Source organism: Piliocolobus tephrosceles, chromosome 14 (assembly GCF_002776525.5).
Source record: "Piliocolobus tephrosceles isolate RC106 chromosome 14, ASM277652v3, whole genome shotgun sequence".
Lineage (NCBI taxonomy): Eukaryota > Metazoa > Chordata > Mammalia > Primates > Cercopithecidae > Piliocolobus > Piliocolobus tephrosceles.
This window is the reverse complement of record NC_045447.1, coordinates 111,345,314-111,365,270: the sequence shown is the minus strand read 5'-3', so window position 1 is coordinate 111,365,270 and position 19,957 is coordinate 111,345,314. Positions and strand designations below refer to the sequence as shown.

The window sequence follows — 19,957 nt, the reverse complement described above, 5'->3', positions numbered from 1 at the left end:
TTCTAAATTGTTCATTTTAACTAAACATACGGATTTGTCAGCAGAACACAAATTAAAAGTGGCTTCAGAGGAAAGACAAGAAAGGCTCTAAAGAAGTGAAAATAAACAGCCACAGGTATATAACAATTTAAATTTCTGGTTTAATATTGGTTTGTTTGTTCGTTTGTTTGTTTTTCTTTAATAACATAGCATAGTCCAAATGAAATGACCTTTTAGACTATCCTTTTAGAATCCAACATAGCATAATTTCATATTGAATTTTAAAACATTTTATCCGGTTATAAAATTTAAAATATTCTTACCATCTGTAGTAACTCATAGCTATCTGTACCCTTGGAATTGAGGCCAGAAATTTCCAGAACTCTCTTTGCTCTTTTATTTTTATAACCTCCTTCATGATAAAGAAGGTAACATCAGAAATGGAGTTGAATTACGAAGCAAGAGAAATTCTGAACAATTCGACAGTGATGGTCCCTGAGTTCACCTCAGGTTAAAGGAGTCGTCATTCCCAGTGGTTCAAACTTTGCAGTTTTATGTTGCCGGTCACCAGCGCTGAGGTTAAAGACTTCGTCTGTTTTTTGGTTTCTGGTTGCCGTCGGTGTCTATGTTCAGTGAGAGGATGGGGTCACAAAATCAACCCAACTGCCTATTGAGAGAATTATGCCTTCCAGAGTGGGACTTTGGTGTCAGGGTACAAACAATAACTTTCTTATTTAAACATAAATAGTAAACGTTATTAAAATTTTTTAACCCACGGTCACTAGTGGAGCTTGGAATATATTAGACCTGGATATAAGCAGATAACCTTCTAGATAACACTATCATATTACAGTATAGCATTGGAGTAGAATCTAAAAATTTTCTTCTGTTTCTGAGTGGTGTTCATTTTGGCTTCTAATAAATTAGCATTTGCCTACTCTTTAGTTAATCCTCAGAAATATGAATTCACTGTAGGGGTTCATTATTTAGGGAATGCTGAGGTAAAAATCCTATTAAGAGAGAAAGCCTTTAGAATACTACATATCATCTGTGAACCCATTTCTGGCAGATTTAATTAAGAATGAATTAAGTTTAGTTCAAACAAACAGTGAGTTAAGTTTGCTGGTTCATGTTTTCCTCCTATGTTAAGCCAAGGCAAATCATTTTTTACTTCTTAGTTATAATGCAGTAAATTAGGGGTAGTAAAACATAGATTAAGTTTCACAGTTAAATTTTAATTATTTTCTATTTTTTTGTTCATACTTAATTTAGAATACAGTTAATTTTAAAACATGCACTCTGTCAGAAAGACATCTGGTAAACAAAACAAGCAAATTAATTTTCCACTTTTGCACCTTCAAAAAATGTCTCAAGAACAAGAACTGAGTAAGAATTGTAATAAAAAGGATATATCTGTATATTCAGGACTTACTTTAAAATTCATTACAAGGCCGGGTGCAGTGGCTCACGCCTGTAATCCCAGCACTTTGGGAGGCCAAGGTGGGTGGATCACTCGAAATCAGGCGTTCAAGACCAGCCTGACCAACATGGAGAAACTCCCTCTCTACTAAAAATACAAAATTAGCCAGACGCGGTGGCGCATACCTGTAATCCCAGCTACTCGGGGCACTGATGCCGGAGAGAGCCGCTTGAACCCAAAAGGCAGAGGTTGTGGTGAGCCAAGATCATGCCATTGCACTCCAGTCTGGGCAACAAGAGTGAAAGTCCGTCTCAAAAAAAAAAAAAAATTTTATTCAAGAAAGTTCAGCTGAAGATTGGTGAAAGTTTTGAAAAATCCAAAATTACTGTTTGTCCTGAGGAAGAGCTCTTACATTGTAACTCTAAAGAAGGACAAACCTAAAGGGAGTGCCCCGTAATCTGATGAATCATATCCCTGATGGTGAGGAAGCAGATGTACCTGGAGTGTCTAACTCTAACTCTAGTATTCCAGGCATTGCCTGAGCAGAATGAGCCCATCTCACTCAGGTCTTGTCATTGCATTTATACTCTGGGTCCCTCTAACACACTTGCCAGTCATCTTCTAAGCTTTATTCAAATGAAAATAAATCAGACTGTAAAAATTATAACAAACCAGACATGTAGCCTGTTTCTCACAGAGATGAAGAAGAAAGAGAATTGTTGTAATGATACAGAAATTGAAAAATTAAGGAACCCAGTAGTTATGGTTGAAATGAAAGAAGACCAAGAGCTTGACAAGAAAATATAACCCAAAATACCACAGATTGGAAATTAGACATTAGACATTGGTCTCAGTCTAGAAATCCAAAAAGTCTTTGATTTGTGCTCACCCCAAGAAGTGATGCGCGTGATACAGATAGAAAGCCACAGTATTTCTGCTGTTACAGACACTTACAAAAACCAAAAACCAATACAGCGCTTGTTCCACAAGCCGTATGGAACTTAGAAGCTCTTCTAAAGCTTAGAAGATGACTGGCAAGTGTGTTTCAGGGACCCACATGTGACAGCCCCACTGCTAATACCTATAAAAGCATGAAACCTGAATTAGAAAATGTGAGTTGTTCTCCACCACAGAGTGACAGAACATCAAAAGCATATCTAGAAGAAGACTTACAGCAAGATATGCAAAGGCTTAAGAATGAGGTAGGCATGTTGCAGGTAGAGTTTCCGGCTTTGAAGAAAGAAAGTTCAACTATAGAAAGAAAGAGGTTCCCTTGCTGCTTCTCTTTTTATAAGTTATCTGATTCATTCTGGTTTTCTACTCAAGAAAATCTCATGTGTGTAGTTACAGTGGGGTTATCTAAATGTGTAATTATGTGTCAAAGTAGATTAGTGCTGCTATCTAAATGACAGTTCTGGAAAACATTCTCATAATCTTTGTTCAACCTAAGTCTCACTTTCAGTCTTCTAAGTGGCATGCATATGGGCTGGGAAAATTATTTAGCCATATACCATGTGACCTTCTGAACCAGATAAGCATAAAGGAAATTGCTAAAGAAAGAATCTCTAGATTCTTTTTTCTGTATCCATTTAAAAATTAATTACATGTGTTTAAATGATAAAATGGTAATACAATGGGAGAGAAGCAATGACTGAGAAGAGACATGAAAATGTATCTAACCTTGAGAGTTACAACAAATATTCCCAGCCAAGGAAGTCTGTTTAATGTGTTTAATGTGCTTTCATGCATGCAAGTTCATTGGTTTGACTCAAACTGTTTAAACTTATAATTCCATTGTGGTCATTTTAAATATTTTGGAAACAAATACATATACTTTTGCATATTTTTAAAAAATCAACACTCTCCAATGTTTCTGTTGAATCAGACTTTTACATGATGTTGTTTAATGAAATATGGTAAGTTTTGACATGTATGATTTTATCATATAAGTAGCATAACTCCTCAACCAAAAATGTAGCATTTGGCTCTATAGTAGAAAGCTGAGTTCTGTACATTGTGCTCTAAAGATACACAAAAATCTAGAGATTTTCTTCTTTCAAAGTAAAAGCAGATGAGGCCTCCCACCACCCTCTGAACCATTAAATTGCTTTGCCAAAGTCACACTTTTAATTTATCAGACTAATTTGATATATTTGTCTGGTAATTTATGTAATTCAGCAATATGTAATTGTATCTTCCTTTTTGGTGCCATGAAATGCTAGGTAATGCCACCTTAGGAGCGTTGGGTGAGTTACTTAATATTTCTTGGTTTTACTTCCATTACCAAGTAGATAATGGGGCTAGAGTGGACAACTATACTGTATATCTTCCAGCTGTAAACTTTTGTGGTAATTGAATGTAAATTTGGGGAATATCTCATTTTCCAGGATTCTGCACTAACAACTCAGCAGTTTCACTCGGCTCCTTGGGTTGTGGCAAACTTTGGTTCCTCTATTTCAGTGAGCACCTTCGCTTTTTTGGTATCCCAGGAACCAAATGAAAAAATAAGGAGAAAAGGCAGTGGGGAAAAGAATAGCTTAGTGCAGAAAAGGGAAAGCTTCTTTTCTGTTTCTGAGGCCCCACAAGGTCACATCCTCGCAATCTGGCTATTTCATGGAGAATCCAGGTGACAAAGACAGAAGACACATTTTATATCTCTGCCTTTTTGTTTCTCTGTTTTTGTGTTGATATATTTACACTACAGAAGTACCTGTGATCTGATGGAGAACTAGAAGTAGAATCAGAAGCCCTGAGGAAAATCCTGCAGCTTGCTTATATTTTTAACCTCTCTTTTTAAAGATTATGATAACTAAATAAGTTCATTGATGTATGTATGTAGAAGTGCTGAGTACAATGTCTAGATTTATGATTTAGTAAATGTAATTCTTACAACTGACTAAAAAATGTTGAGTCAAATCACAATAGAATATAATCAGGGAAACAGAACTTTTAAAACTTTGAGAAAATTTATCTGTCCAAATACATGTGTAGGTAAAGCTCTTACTATAGGGTGGTGTCAGGATTAGATGTCAGAGCAGAAATGCAATTTTCTTTTTCTGTTATTTTAATTTAGTCAAATTTGTTAGTATTTTACTTTATGCTTTGAGTTTGTTATAATTCAGAGAAAGGCTTTTCCAATCTGATATTCTTAAAAATTCTCTACTGTGTGTGTGTGTGTGTGTTTACTTTTACAGATTCATAGACTTAAATTTTTGAACTTTTTGAAATATATGCTCTCTAAGTTCAAGGTTTTGCTTCAATTTTTTCTCCAGTTGGATATTCATTTACAGCAACTTTTAATTGCATGAATGTGCAGGTGGTTCTTTCACTTGAGAAATAAGCATGATATGTTATTTTATTGAGTGCTAGCTAAAAAGTTCTTTTGTTTTATTTAGGATTCTCAAAGTTATGGAAAAAAGAAGGATGTGATATATGGAAATAATATGTTGAAGAGGGACATTGCCATGCTCAAACAGGAATTATACGCAATAAAAAATGACAACCTCAAAAAGGAAAAGGAATATATTCAGGAAATTAAAAGTATTGCAGAAATAAATACTAACTTTGAAAAGAGTGTAAGACTCAATGAGGAAATGATAACAAAAACAATGGCCCAGTATTCTCAACAGCTTAATGATCTGAAAGCTGAGAATGCAAGGCTGAATTCAAAACTGGAGAAGGAAAAACACAACAAGGAAAATCTAGAAGCTGAAGTTGAATCCCTCCATTCTAGCCTGGCCACTGCTATAAATGAGTACAATGAAATGGTGGAAACAAAAGACCTAGAACTAGTTTTATGGAGAGCAGATAATGTTTCTGTACATGAAAAAATGAGTTCTAATATTTCTCAACTAACAGGTAAGAATGAGTTTCTTACTGAACAACTCTCTAAAGCTCGGGCGAAGTTCAGTACCTTAAAAGGTAAGCTCCATGAGACAAGAGATGCTCTCAGGGAAAAGTCATTGGCTTTAGAAAGTGTACAGATGGACCTAAGGCAAACACAGCATTGAATAAAGGAAATGGAGCAGATGCATCCAAATGAGGAAGCTAAAGAGAGTCAATCCATCAGGAAGCAGAACTCTTTAGAGGAGAGAATATGTCAACAAGAATTCGAAAATCTCTTGCTTGAACAACTAGAGGATGCTCATAAGGAAGGCAATAATAAAGAGATAGTCATTAATATTCAAGGAGACTGTCTTGAGAGCGGAAAGGAAGGTCTTCTAGAAGAAAAAACGAAGAAATTAATGAGTGAATATAATTATTTAAAAGAAAAACTGTTTCAGTATGAAAAAGAAGAAGCAGAAGGAGAAGTAAGTGTGAAGAAAGATAAGTATTATTAACCTTCTGGAAAGAAAATTTAAACATTTCATTCTGGCTATAAGTTGAACCTAGTTCAATATAAAAATAAATGGATGGAAATGTGTTTACCATACTGTATAATTCCCTTTACATCAATCATCCAGGAAATACATGTAGAGGGACAGAAAGAAGATTAATGTTTGTGTAGGGCTGGGGCTGGAAATGGGTGGTGACTGCTAATGGGCATGAGGGATTGTCCTGGAGTGATGAAAATGCTCTAAAGTTGGATTGTAGAGATGGTTGCACGACACAGTAAATTTACTAAATATCTCTGAACTGTATGTCAAAACAGATAAGTTCTATAAATCATATTTCAACAAATCTGTTTTACTAGAAATCGTATTTCAACAAAGCTGTTTTAATGAAAAAAACAACAAAAAAATGTGTTTACTGTATCAGCTTGGAAACATACTTTGTTTCCAGGAAATAAAAGGTAGAGCTGACAGGTGCTTTCCTTTGAGTAAAGACATTATGTCACCTATGAAATTTCAGTAGATACAGAGGATTGTTGATAAGTTATGTAGTCTTATACTGCTGAAATAATAAATTCAATGTCTTTATGTTGCCACATTTTAAGACCATAATGAAGCAGGTAAATGGAAATGCTTGTACATGAAATGAGTATTTTGAAATTAAGATTCAATTAAGTGAACCGCTTTGACATTTAATTCTAGATTTCCCAGATGAACTGAAGTGTGTTACTGTGTCTTGTGATGGTTTTCCTTCAGTGGTGCTTTTATGTATTTTAGTTGGTACAACTTTGTTTTGATTCATACCAATGTGACTTAAGTCTGAAAATATGTCAGTCTCACATTATGTATTTTTCTGACAACTTAATATTTTAAAGACATCTACTTGTTATAAAATCACAATTTGGAATAAATGTAGTAAATTTTAGCAAAAATTATTTGATCTAATGTTACCACTGATAGATATTTATAATTTACTTGGAATATTAATAATTAGCTCATAATTTACATTTTAAGTCTCAATGACTATCATTTGGATATAACTTTGTCTGGTACAAAGATACTTGTAGCTGTCTGTGATTTATGAGTTTGATACTGAATTCCCCATTTTCAGACTAATGAGGGGTGGCAGAGTTCACGGAGGGTGGGAATGAAGTGAGTACGGGACAGAGTTGTAGGAGCTGAGGTCAGGGAGGGAGGTAGAGGTTATGTTACCTAGGGCCTTGAAGGCCGTTGGAATTTTACTTTTATTTTGAGATCGGAATCTGTTGGAAGGATTTCAACAGGCGACTGAATATGTGAGGAACTCAGGTTGAGTTGAGGGTCTAAGATGAATGAATAGCAGGCTGAATCCATTTGTCATGAAAGGGAATAATGATTTGGCAGGAAGATAACACCTAGTGTGTCCCTCACTGAATTCAGTAATAAAGAAGAATGTGTACATGTGAGGAAACGAAAGTGAATCTGTGTGTGTGGTAATAATTTTCAAAGTATGTATGCTAGAGTTAAATATTATTAACATAATAATAAGGCACTTTATAAAATTAGTAACGAAAATATTTTATCAGGTGTTTGTGAGACAACTTCAAGAAGAACTGGCCAATCACCTTAAAAAATTTCCTGTATCAGAGTCTCCACTGGAAGGTACATCACATTGTCACATTAATTTGGATGAGACACGGGCTTCAAAGGAGAAATTATTTCAAGTAGGAAGTCAAGTATGTATGGAATTTAACATGCAGACAGCTACTCTGTAGCTGGTTGAATAATATAAAGTGTTTTAGAATACTTATTTCAGTGGACAGCTTGATTTTGTATTTTCATTAGAATTAATTAATACCATTTTATTATCTTCATAATATACCTATTTCTTCAGCTCTGGCTTTTATTCTGCCATTTTGAAAAATAATTGCATACTTTTTCTCTTACAGTATTTACTCTTGGGAAAGTTGAGAATGATATATCATTCCTCACAGAAAATTGACTTATTTTCTGTTAAACAGAATTTTTAGATAATTTCCTTATTGCCTTGGTGAGGCAAGTCAGAGGAGAATGTGTAATGGAATGTTCCAGAAAGTTGTCTTATTTCTTCACTTTTGTGAATGGATACAGAAGCTGTGCCTATTCATTTCATGGATACTAGGCTAACTTGTACAGAAAGGCCACCATACTGTTCTTTGAAATGCACACATTTTAGGTTAATTTACAAACTATTTGAAAAGTTAAGTATTGCCTTCATCTTCATTTAAAACATACTGTAATTGCATAGAAATATTCAGATCTGATAGAGTATGTACATCCAAAATAGAGAGCTGAGAAAATTATCTTGATCCTACCATGGGATTTTACAAACAGTTTCACTGAGAGGGAATTCACATGTCAGGCAGTTCAGCCATCTAAAAAGTACAACTCAGTGTCTGTTAGTATATTCACAGCGTTCCACATTCAGTGCTAGAACATTTTCACCACTCTGAAAAGCAGCCCCACATCTCTTAGCCATGACTGCAGCCCCTCTCCATGTCTCTCCACCTACCCCAGTTGTAGGCAACCACCGTCCCCTTTTGTCTCCCTAGATTTGCATGGTCTGCATATTTTATGTACACAGAGTCATACAATATGAAGTCCTTTCTGACTGGCTCTTTCACTTAGCAGGATCTTTTCAGAATTTTATCCATGTTGTAGCACATATCAGTAGTTTCTTCCCTCTTACTGTCTAATAATAGTCTATTTCACGACTACACCAGTTTTCCATTCATTCGTCAGCTGATGGACCTTTAGGTTGTTTCCACTTTCTGGCTATTATGAAAACAGCTGCTGTGAACATTCATTTACAGGTTATTGTGTGGATGTATATTTTTATTTCCCTGCCATTGGACTCTATCCTCAGAGTTAATTGGGCGGATTTCAGCACTTTTTTTTTTTTTTTTGAGACGGAATCTCACTCTGTCACCCAGGCTGGAGTGCAGTGGCACGATCTTGGCTCACTGCAAGCTCCACCTCCCGGGTTCACGCCATTCTCCTGCCTCAGCCTCCTGAGTAGCTGGGACTACAGGCACCGCCACCACACCAGGCTAATTTTTTGTAATATTTAGTATAGACGAGGTTTCACCGTCAGCACCAGTTTTACCCAAGCTGTCTTTCCTGCCTTCTCAGTTCCTGCTCATCTAGCCTCATTCATTCAGACCTGGCAGGCAATTTCCTCTTCATGAAGCTTTCTCTGACTGTTCTGACTCTCACTGACCTTACGTCTCAGCACTCGTTGCCCATCTACAGAACAACTTAGCCCTTAATTTTTACATGACTTTTATTTTTAGTGGAAGATAGTTTTGTCTCATCATAAATTTGCTTAAAGGGAAAATAATATCTGACATGCATGTCACCTATCCTTGTATAAATTGAAAATATTTTAGCTTGGCAGCTCTTAGCATAGAACAAAATACTTTATACCATACCAATGATTTCTTCCTTGAGACATTGACACAGTAAATCTCTTATTCTAACTGTATTTTTAGCAATTAAATATGAAATTAAAACCAATTAGCCTAATGGAGGAGAATTGTTCAATCAAATGCTCATGCTTTTCTCAGTATGAAAAAAGAATCTAAATTTGCCTTCCTTCACTATGTAGCCAAAACTGTATTTCTGGATGGTTGCCAGTTTGTCAGCTGAAGAGTTCTGGCTGCAGCTTATCTGATGAAGGATAGCACGGCCTCTTAATCCGAGCGCTCAGCAGAGTACTCGTAAAAGCAGTGACACAGCAACAGCGGCTGGGAGGGGATTGATTCAGAAGCCTTGATTTACCAGTAAATCCAGAGTTTTCAGCTCTGTGGCTCAGCCTGTCTGCTGGTCATGTGGGTTATGTACTACTCTATCCAGGAGTTGCTGTTTACATTGTAGTACATACATGACTGTTGCCCACTGAATCATAGAGAGAGAAAAGTAAGCTATAAATTATACGCTCCCCATTTGCTGCCACTTTCAGTGGTGTGAAGAATGATTCAGTGCAGCTCTAGGAGACCACTCCCATTGGAATGCCACCTGCCTAACACATACAATTGTCAAGATATAAAAGACAGTAAAAATTATCATGCTAATAGCAAATGTTATCTGTAGCAATAGCAAATGTAGCTACTAGCAAATGTTATCTGTATCTCACTATGCACCATGTGTTTCATGTTGGTCCCTGGTTTAATCTTCCCAACATCCCAGTGAAGTAGATGGTATTATTCTCTCCATTTCATAGATAAAGAACCAGAGACCTAGAAAGTTAATTTGCTCAAGGTCACACAGCTAGTATCTGGTAGAGCTGGGATTTAGACCCAGACCTTCTGGCTTCGTGCAGATGCTGCCTCTCAGACCATTCCATGGTTGGGTGAGGTGGCTTATGCCAGTAATTCTAGTACTTTGGGAGGCTGAGGCAAGAACAGTGCTTGAGCCCAGGAATTTAAGACCAGCCAGAGCAATATAAGTGAGACCCTGTCTCAAAAATAAAATAAAATAAAATAACAGTTAACTGAGGGATGGTGGTGCATGCCTGTAATCCCAGCTACATTGGGAGGCTGTGGTAGGAGGGCTGCTCGAGCTCAGAATATCAAGGCTGCAGTGAGCGGTGATCAAGCCACTGCACTCCAGCCTGGGTAACAGAGCGAGACTCTGTCTCATAAATAGAAAGTTTCGTATAGATTCCCATAGAATTGAGTTAGACATCGGGCATAGAATTATTTTAGCCACTTTGATGTCTGCCTTGGGAGTAAAACATTTAATAAGGGATAGCATTAAACCATCTAATCAATAGCCTCTAACTTCTCCAGAAGGTTCTTATTTCCAAGAGACTACCTGATTAAGACATTTGGTGGACATCATTTTGAGATGAAGAATCTCAGTTGGGAAGCAGGGAGATCTCTACTTGACTGGAGCTTCCTAGTGATATAGTTGAGTGTCCCCCCTAAAGGAACTTTAGAACAAGACTTTCATCATGCCACATCTCTATGGAAATGGAAATTCTTTAAAAGAAAGGCAAACAATTGATAATCTGATTCTCATGGGAAAGTTTTCATTATAAAAGAAAAAAAGGGCTGGGCACCATGGCTCATGCCTGTAATCCCAACACTGGGAGGCTGAGGTTGGTGGATTACCTGAGGTCAGAAGTTCAAGAACAGCCTGACCAACATGGCAAAACCCTGTCTCTACTAAAAATACAAAAATTAGCTGGGCATGGTGGCGTGCAACTGTAGTCCCAGCTACTTGGGAGGCTGAGGCAGGAGAATCACTTGAAGGCAGGAGGTGGAAGTTGCAGTGAGCCGAGGTGGCACCACTGCCCTCAAGCCTGGATGACAGAGTGTGACTCCATCTCAAAAAAAGAAAAAAAGGGAAAAAGTATACTGGTCCAAAAAAGAAGAAAGAAAGAATACTGGTCACTATCCTAAGGGTGAGGCAGTCTCCCTTCAAGATTAGAAAATAGGCCGGGCGCGGTGGCTCAAGCCTGTAATCCCAGCACTTTGGGAGGCCGAGACAGGTGGATCACGAGGTCAGGAGATCGAGACCATCCTGGCTAACACGGTGAAACCCCATCTCTACTAAAAAGTACAAAAAACTAGCCGGGCGAGGTGGCGGGCGCCTGTAGTCCCAGCTACTCCGGAGGCTGAGGCAGGAGAATGGCCTAAAACCCGGGAGGCGGAGCTTGCAGTGAGCTGAGATCCGGCCACTGCACTCCAGCCTGGGCAACAGAGCAAGACTCCGTCTCAAAAAAAAAAAAAAAAAAAAAAAAAAAAAAAAAAAATTAGAAAATAATACTATACTCAAAGTAACATCAATAAGAATCAACATAAAATAGACAAGATTCACTATCTACAAAAGTAATCTGCACTAAGTAGCAATGTATGAGCATGTGGTTGAGAATATTGTCTATAATAGGCGTACTAGAAGGAAAAGGCCTCAGTAAAAAGGTCAGAGCTAGAAATGTATTATTAGGGAATCTGGGTTAAAGTTTTGAGATTTTAGGAGTTCTGAGAGAGTTTAAAAAGAGGAATAGCAGCAGGCGTGGTGGCTCATGCCTGTAATCCGAGCACTTTGGGAGGCCGAAGTGGGCAGATCATGAGGTCAGGAGTCCAAGACCAGGCTGGCCAACATAGTGAAACCCCATCTCTACTAAAAATACAAAAAATTAGCCAGGTGTGGTGGCGGGTGCCTGTAATTCCAGCTATGTGGGAGTCTGAGGCAGGAGAATAGCTTGAACCCGGGAGGCGGAAGTTGCAGTGAGCGGAGATTGCGCCACTGCACTCCAGCCTGGTAACCGAGCAAGAGTCAGTCTCAAAATAATTAATAAATTAATTAATTAATTAAATTAAATAAAAAGAGGAATAGAAAGGGATAGGACTGAACAACAGGTTGCTGCATTTAGAAATGAAGTAAGATCAGAGGAGCAGAGGGAGCATTTGGTCACTGTTCGCAGTTGCTGCAGAGTAAAGCAGAATAAAGTCCTTTGTGACCCTTGGACTTTTTTGTTGAAATTATTAAAATAACAGATTTCAGTATAAAAAACACAGTAAGTGGTGAAAAATCGATTTCTGCATGAGGCCATGTGTCATAGAGTCCAATGGAAGGGGAGAAACAGGATCATAGAAAAGCCACAAAAAGTAAACAAAAGTTACGTTTTTGCTCATTACAGAAAAAGTAAACTTTATTTAAGGAGAAATGATTAACAGAAAGGGGAGAACTGACACGTATGAGTGAATACTTACAGAGAATGACAGTATTTAGCTCAGCCTGAAGATAGATGACGATCAAAAATGTAATGGGAACTAGATAAAAGTTTTCTAAAAATCATGTTAGTAAGATGTAATTTAACTTGGAATTTCTTAAACTATTAATGACAATGTTTCTAGAGCATCTTTAAAAACTGAAATTTAAATATAACTACTCTTATTTTTTTTTACTAACCCTTAGTATTTTATGTGTAAAAATTCATTTTTAACAAACATTTTTGGCAGTTTAAATTTCAGAAAAGATAATGGTGAACGTATGAATCATTTTTAGCTGTTTTAAGAAAATGACTATTTTTGAAATCTGCCCTTATGGGCATCAGGTTTATAAAATGCTCTTTATACACCTGCCTAAATACGTATTTCTCATCAACTTATGAGAAATATTATTTTTAAGATAAAAGAGGGTCTCTAGATTTTACAAAAATAATTTTAAACTCTTTTTGTCAAGCCTGAACCAAAAAATGAAGAATTAAGAAAACTTCTTGAGTTAATGTCATCACTGGAGTATAATGTGGATCGAATAAGAAAGAAAAATCATGAATTAGAAGAAGAGGCAACTGGGTATGATTTTCATATTGTAGAGCATTTTAACCATTGATTAATTGATTTAACTCTAATTTTACTTGACAAAAACCTAGATGCAAAATCATTTTATGTCTGCATTTTCATAATTAAATGAATTCTATTTTAAAATGTATTTCAGAAACTCACAACACAACTTTATAGGCATGTGCATCTTGGGGGCGGGAGTCAGCTGAGCTGCTGGGGCAAGGTTGGGATGAAAAAATTTATATTAAAAAATATATGAAAAAAGAAACAACACTACCTGAAAACTTTTTTGAATGCCAAAATATCACATTTATTTATTTATTTATTTATTTATTTATTTATTTATTTATTGAGACAGAGTCTGGCTCTGTCACCCAGGCTGGAGTGCAGTGGCACAATCTAGGCTCACTGCAACCTCCGCCTCCTGAGTTCAAGTGATTCTTCTGCCTCAGCCTCCTGAGTAGCTGGGATTACAGGCGCCCGCCACCATGCCCGGCTAATTTTTGTATTTTTAGTACAGACGGGATTTCACCATGTTGGTCAGGCTGGTCTCCAACTCCTGACCCCGTCCGTTATCCTCCTGCCTTGGCCTCCCAAAGTTGGCATGAGCCACTGCACTTGATTTTGAAAACAATAATGACAAAGCCTGGGACATATAATGTCAAGTACACTCTTCATTATTTAGTTTGAATTTTTATTTCTGAAGATATTTTTGCTGTCTTTGATCCTCTTTTCTTCCTTTTTTAGTATCCTTCTCTGCTGCATTCAAATTTTTTAAAGACCTATTCATGTCGTTCTTTAACATCAACATGTATCTTGATACGCAGCTTGTATTTTGTTTCTGCTTCTTTCTTTTTCTTTTAGATATAAAACATATCATGGAAATTTACTCATTTTACATGGGTACCTCCATTGTATGCATGAAGTATGCATGTTCTTAAACTCTTTTACAGAAATAAATTTTTATATATGTAAATATATATACAACTTAAAAAGTAAAATGAGCTTTCATGTTTTGGTCACAGATTTTTTTAAAAAATGGAATGTGTCTTTGAAGCCCTGAACACAGCTACTTTTCTATTTATTTACTGAGCACTTAAGTTGGTTTTCTGATTCTAATCAACATTTTTCTGTCATTGACTTTCTTTACATGGTTTTGTATCTCTTTCATTTTGTTGACATTGTGTCACAAAGATCTCTAGATCTCTTCTTCAAAGTCTTTAAATTGCCACACATATCTCTCCACCTTTCCTTTTTCCTAAAATTGCCTGTTTTCTTTTTCTCTTCAATTCAGATATTAAAGATGTTTTCTTCTCTTTTTCTACATTGAATAATGTCCTTGAAGCTTTTTGTGTGTACTTTTTTTTCTTCTTATAGACTGTGGTCAGTGGGTATCAATGTGTATTTTTGTGTCTTTTTCAAACATATATGTGTTTTACTTTTGTATCTTGGTTACTCATCTCTAGGTTATGGCTTATATTTAGTAATAGGTTATTTTATCTTAGCATACCAAAATGGATATGAATAGTTTATTTAATAAAAAAAAAACTGTATGGTTAGGCCAGAGGTGGTGTCTCATGCCTGTAATCCCAGCATTTTGGGAGGCCGAGGTGGGTAGATCATTTGTGGTCAGGAGTTTGAGACCAGCCTGACCAACATGGTGAAAACCCATCTCTACTAAAAATACAAAATTAACCAGGTGTGGTGGCGCACGCCTGTAATCCCAGCTACTTGGGAGGCTGAGACAGGTGAATCACTTGAACCCAGGAGGCAGAGGTTGCAGTGAGCCGAGATCGTGCCATTGCACTTCAGCCTGGGCAACAAGAGTGAAATTCCATCTCAAAAAAAAAAACAAAAAAAAAACTGTACGGTTCTAATATCATTTTACCCGCCATATATGCCATAAAATTGTTCTTCATATTAGTTTATCTAAGATTATAATTTCATATAGAATGCTTTCAATCTATGTTCAGTTGAAACTGAAAGGATCATAGTTTATAGATGTGCTTCTTTGATATACCATAATATAATGTCTGTTTAAACAATTATTAAGTATTCACTCTTAAAAATACTTGACTTACTAATTCTGTACATTTCTGCAGATATAAGAAACTCCTGGAAATGACAATAAATATGTTAAATGTATTTGGAAATGAAGACTTCAGTTGCCATGGAGACTTAAAAACAGATCAACTGAAAATGGATATTCTGATTAAGAAGCTAAAACAGAAGGTAAATTTTTAAAAAATAATAATTGGCCGGGCGCGGTGGCTCAAGCCTGTAATCCCAGCACTTTGGGAGGCTCAAGCCTGTAATCCCAGCACTTTGGGAGGCCGAGACAGGCGGATCATGAGGTCAGGAGATCAAGACCATCCTGGCTAACACCGTGAAACCCCGTCTCTACTAAAAAATACAAAAAAACTAGCCGGGCAAGGTGGCGGCGCCTGTAGTCCCAGCTACTCGGGAGGCTGAGGCAGGAGAATGGCGTGAACCCGGGAGGCGGAGCTTGCAGTGAGCTGAGATCCGGCCACTGCACTCCAGCCTGGGCGACAGAGCGAGACTCTGTCTAAAAAATAATAATAATAATAATTATTATTATTATTATTATTATTATTATTATTATTTTATCTTAAGGTCTAGATATCATGTGCGAGACATGCAGGTTTGTTACATAGGTAAACGTGTGCCATGATGGTTTGCTGCACCTATCAATCCATCACCTAGGTATTAAGCCCCGCAGGCATTAGCTATTGATCTTGATGCTCTCCCTCCTGGTCCCAACAGGCCCCAGTGTTTGTTGTTCCCCTGCCCGAGTACATGTGTTCTCATCAGTTCCCACTTGTAAGTGAGAAGATGCAGTGTTTGGTTTTTTGTTCCTGCGTTAGTTTGCTGAGGATAACAGTTTCGAGTTCGTCCATGTCCCTGCAAAGAGCATGATCTCATTCATTTGTATGGCTCCATAGTATTCCATGGTGTATATGTACCGCATTTTCTTTATCCTGTCTATCACTGATGGACATCTGGGTTGATTCCATGTCTTTGCTATTGTGAATAGTGCTGCAATGAACATACAAATGCATGTATCTTTATAATAGAATAATTTATATTCTAACATAGTGTAATTTTAAATCAGCTTTGGGATTAAAAATCACATAATTTGGGGAAATATTATTGATGAGAAAACTCAAATTCTGCCAAAATATGTTTAAGGATGTTTATTCTGAGCCAGTATGGTGACTGTGGCTCTGGATTACCCAGTCTCAAGAGATCTGGAGAATGTTTCATGAGACAGTCAGATTACAGTTTGGTTTTGTACATTTCTAGCAAACAGAAGGTGTAGGGAAAATCATAAATCAATATGAGGAAGGCAGACATTGGTTCCGCCTGAAAGTGGGACATCAAAAAGGAGGGGCTAACAAGTCATAGGTGGGTTTTGGGGATTCTTTAGGTGACAATTGGTAAAGAAAGTTAAGCTGTTGTCTAAAACTGGAAATAGGTAGAAAGGGAGGCCTTAATTAAGATAAGGTGGTTACGGAGGCCACGGTTCTTGTTATATAGATGAAGCCTTATGCTGGCAGCCCTCAGAGAATATAGAGAGTAAATATGTCTTTCCAGACTTTAAATGCATCAGGCTCTTAGTTAATCTTCTCTAGATCTGGGAAGATCTAGAAGGGAAGAGATTGGGCTACGTTAATGAAGACTTCTTACAGATGCGATTTCCCCCACAGAAGACGGCTTTGTACGGCCATTTCAATCTCTTGGCCCTGCGGCAGCCATTTCAAAATATGTCAAAAAATATATTTGGGGGTAAAATATTTTGATTTTTTTCACCTTCTTCTCTCTGTAATGCTGTACCAGAATCAGGTTGGAAAGTAAGCCACATTATAAGAGTTAATAAAACCCACCTGATGAGATTTTATAGTTTGAAGCATGTGATTCCCAGACCCTTTAGATAGAAATTGGGACCAAAGGAAACAAGGTCTTATTCCTCAATATAAATTTCTCGGCACTTTAAGCAGTGCAAGAAAGATTTTTCTTTAATTTAACAGACCTGATGTTAACGAAAAGGATAGTTTTTAAAATAGAAATCTTTTTTTTTCTATAAAAAGGACATGCTGTTGATTCTCTTAGGCCTTGACCTCTGGCTAGTGATCTGAAACCAAGCAGCACTTGTCTCCAGATCACTAATACCAAAATCACTAGTACCAAATTAATTTGGCATAGGGGGTAACAGATTTACTGAGAAATAATGAACACACCATGCAATTCACTCATTTAAAATATACAATTCATTGACTTTCTTTTTTTCAGAGAGTTATGCAGTCATCATTACAATCAATTTTAGAACATTTTCATCACCCTAAAAGCAAACCCCACATCATTTAGCCATCTTCACTAGTTTTCCCTTCCTCCCTCAGCCCTAGGGAACCACCCACCTTCTTTGTATAGATTTGCCTATACGCCTCTGAAATCAAAAGCAAGTGGTCTACAGTGATTGGCTTATTTCACTTAGCATAATTTTTCATGCTGCATCTGTGCTGTAGTAGGTATTGATGCAGGGTTTTTGCTCCTTAGTTCAGCTAAATCTGGGTTCTTCTTTCATGACCAGGAAAAATTAAGCACACAGACTCATTGAAGGGTGAGGAGGACAGAATTTATTAAGTGAAAGGAAAGCTCTCAGCAAAGAGAGGGGTCCTGCAAATAGATTTCCACCTCACAATTGAATACTAGGAGCACATGAGCTGAAGCGGCCAGGCTCCTCCCCTGCATAAGGCATGAATTCCTGGTGACTCCACCCCAACCCCCAGTGCACGTGGGCCTCCAGTCTGCTGCTGGCATGTCCAGGCAGGACAAGTCCAGGTTCCCTTACCTGCACATAATATTTGATGTAAACACTTGTGGGGCTGGTTGGAGATTCTCTGGGGACCGTTCTGTATCTGCCTAGGCATTTTGCTGTCTGCTGCTTCTATCAGTATCAATACTTAATTTCTTCTTATTGCTGAGTAATATTCAATTGTATGGATACATCAAACATTTTATGTATCCATTAATCAGGTGATGGACCTTTGGGTTCTTTCTACTTTTTGACTCTTATTAATAATGCTGCTGTAAACATTTGTGTATGAGTTTTTGTGCTTGCATATGTTTTTGTTTTTCTGGAGTATATACTTAACGACTGGAATTTCTGGGTCATATGGTAACTTCATGCTTAACCTTTTGAGGAGCTGCCAGTTTGTTTTCCAAAGTGGCCACACCACTACCACTTTACCTTCCCAGCAGCATTGGATAAGAGTTTTAATTTCTTTGCATTTTTCCTAACACTTATTTTCTCTTTTTTATTGAACAAAGATTTCATCCTGTGGTGTGAAGTGATACCACATGTGGTTTTGATTTACATTTTCCTAATGACTAATTACATTAAGCATCTATTAATGTGCTTGTTATCCATCTTTATATCTTCTTTGCAGATATATCTATTCAAAATCTTTGCCCATTTTAAAAATTGGGTTATCTTGTTATTTATGAATTGTAAGCATTCTTTATATATCCTATATATATAAGTCCCTTATCAGATACACACTTTTCAAGTATTTTCTTCTACTCAGTGTCTTGCGTTTTCACTTCTTGATACTGTCTTCTCAGGCACAGCAGTTTTCAATTTTGAAGTCCATTCAATCCGTTTTTCCTTTGGAGTCATGGCTGAGAAAACACTGCAAAATGCAGTCACAAAGATTTATACCAATGTTGTCTTCTGAGAGTTTTATAGTTTTAGCTGTTACAGTTAACTGTCTTATTTTGAGTCAATTTTTAAATATGATATTTGGAGAGACTCCAACATTATTTATTTTTTGCATATGGATACCCAGTTGTCCCAGCACCATTTGTTGAAAAGACTATTCTTTTCCCATTCTGTTCTTTTGTTAACCTTGTATAAAATCAGTTGACTGTAAATATGCAGGTTTATTCTTAGATTATCAACTCTTAGTTTGTTTATGTCTATTCTTATGCCGAGGGCAAATCAAATTTAATGAGAAGCTTTTTTCAGTCATGTTGCATATTACCAGTTGTCTTATATCATAATAAAATTAGGCCGGGCATGGTGGCTTACGCCTGTAATCCCAGCACTTTGGGAGGCAGAGGCGGGCGGATCACGAGGTCAGGAGATCAAGACCATCCTGGCTAACGTGGTGAAACCCCGTCTCTACTAAAAATACAAAAAAATTAGCTGGGCATGGTGGCGGGCGCCTGTAGTCGGGAGCTAGTGGGGAGGCTGAGGTAGGAGAATGGTGTGAACCTGGGAGGCAGAGCTTGCAATGAGCAGAGATTGCGCCACTGAACTCCAGCCTGGGAGACAGAGTGCGACTCCATCTCAAAAATAATAATAAATAAATAAATAAATAAATAAATAAATAAATAAATAAATAAATAAAATTTAGTGGAATATCTTTAACTTCACCTTTTGTGTCTCAAAGGAGTCTGTGGCCAGCTTATACTTCACTTACTCTAAGACATGATGGAAAGTCAGGCTTACAAGACACACTTTATTTCTTTTTTTCTTCATTCAAACCTTTAGTCTCTTATTCAGTGCCTCCCTCTATAGTTTTTCAGTAAGTTTTGGTCACAGGATCTGCTGACATAGTCTAATATTTAGTGCATTATGTTTTACTAACTCATTGTAATTAATAGAATCTTCCACAGATATTTACCATCCAGGAAGGAGAAGTTTAAGTCTGAGCTGCCAGCTTTCCTCAGTGGAAACCAAGTGAAGTCATCATCTTTCAGTTTGCAGATCCTCTTGCCACGTGGTAGCTGGTTCTCTTGAGTACCACTGTGGCTAATCCTTTTCTTGGTGCCGATCTTGCATTCTCAGAAACCACAGTTTCCTGTATAGACCTCCTTTTCCTGAAACAGAGATG

The 19,957-nt window shown here is 37.2% G+C and overlaps 1 long non-coding RNA gene across 1 annotated transcript; it reads left to right on the top strand.

Annotated features, from left to right (window-relative positions):
* The first annotated feature begins 5,260 nt into the window (after positions 1-5,260).
* LOC111521708 lies at positions 5,261-13,009 on the top strand. The gene is made up of 3 exons (XR_002725037.1): positions 5,261-5,709; positions 7,296-7,445; positions 12,940-13,009. It is a non-coding gene; the product is annotated as an uncharacterized LOC111521708 (long non-coding RNA).
* Positions 13,010-19,957: the final 6,948 nt, after the last annotated feature.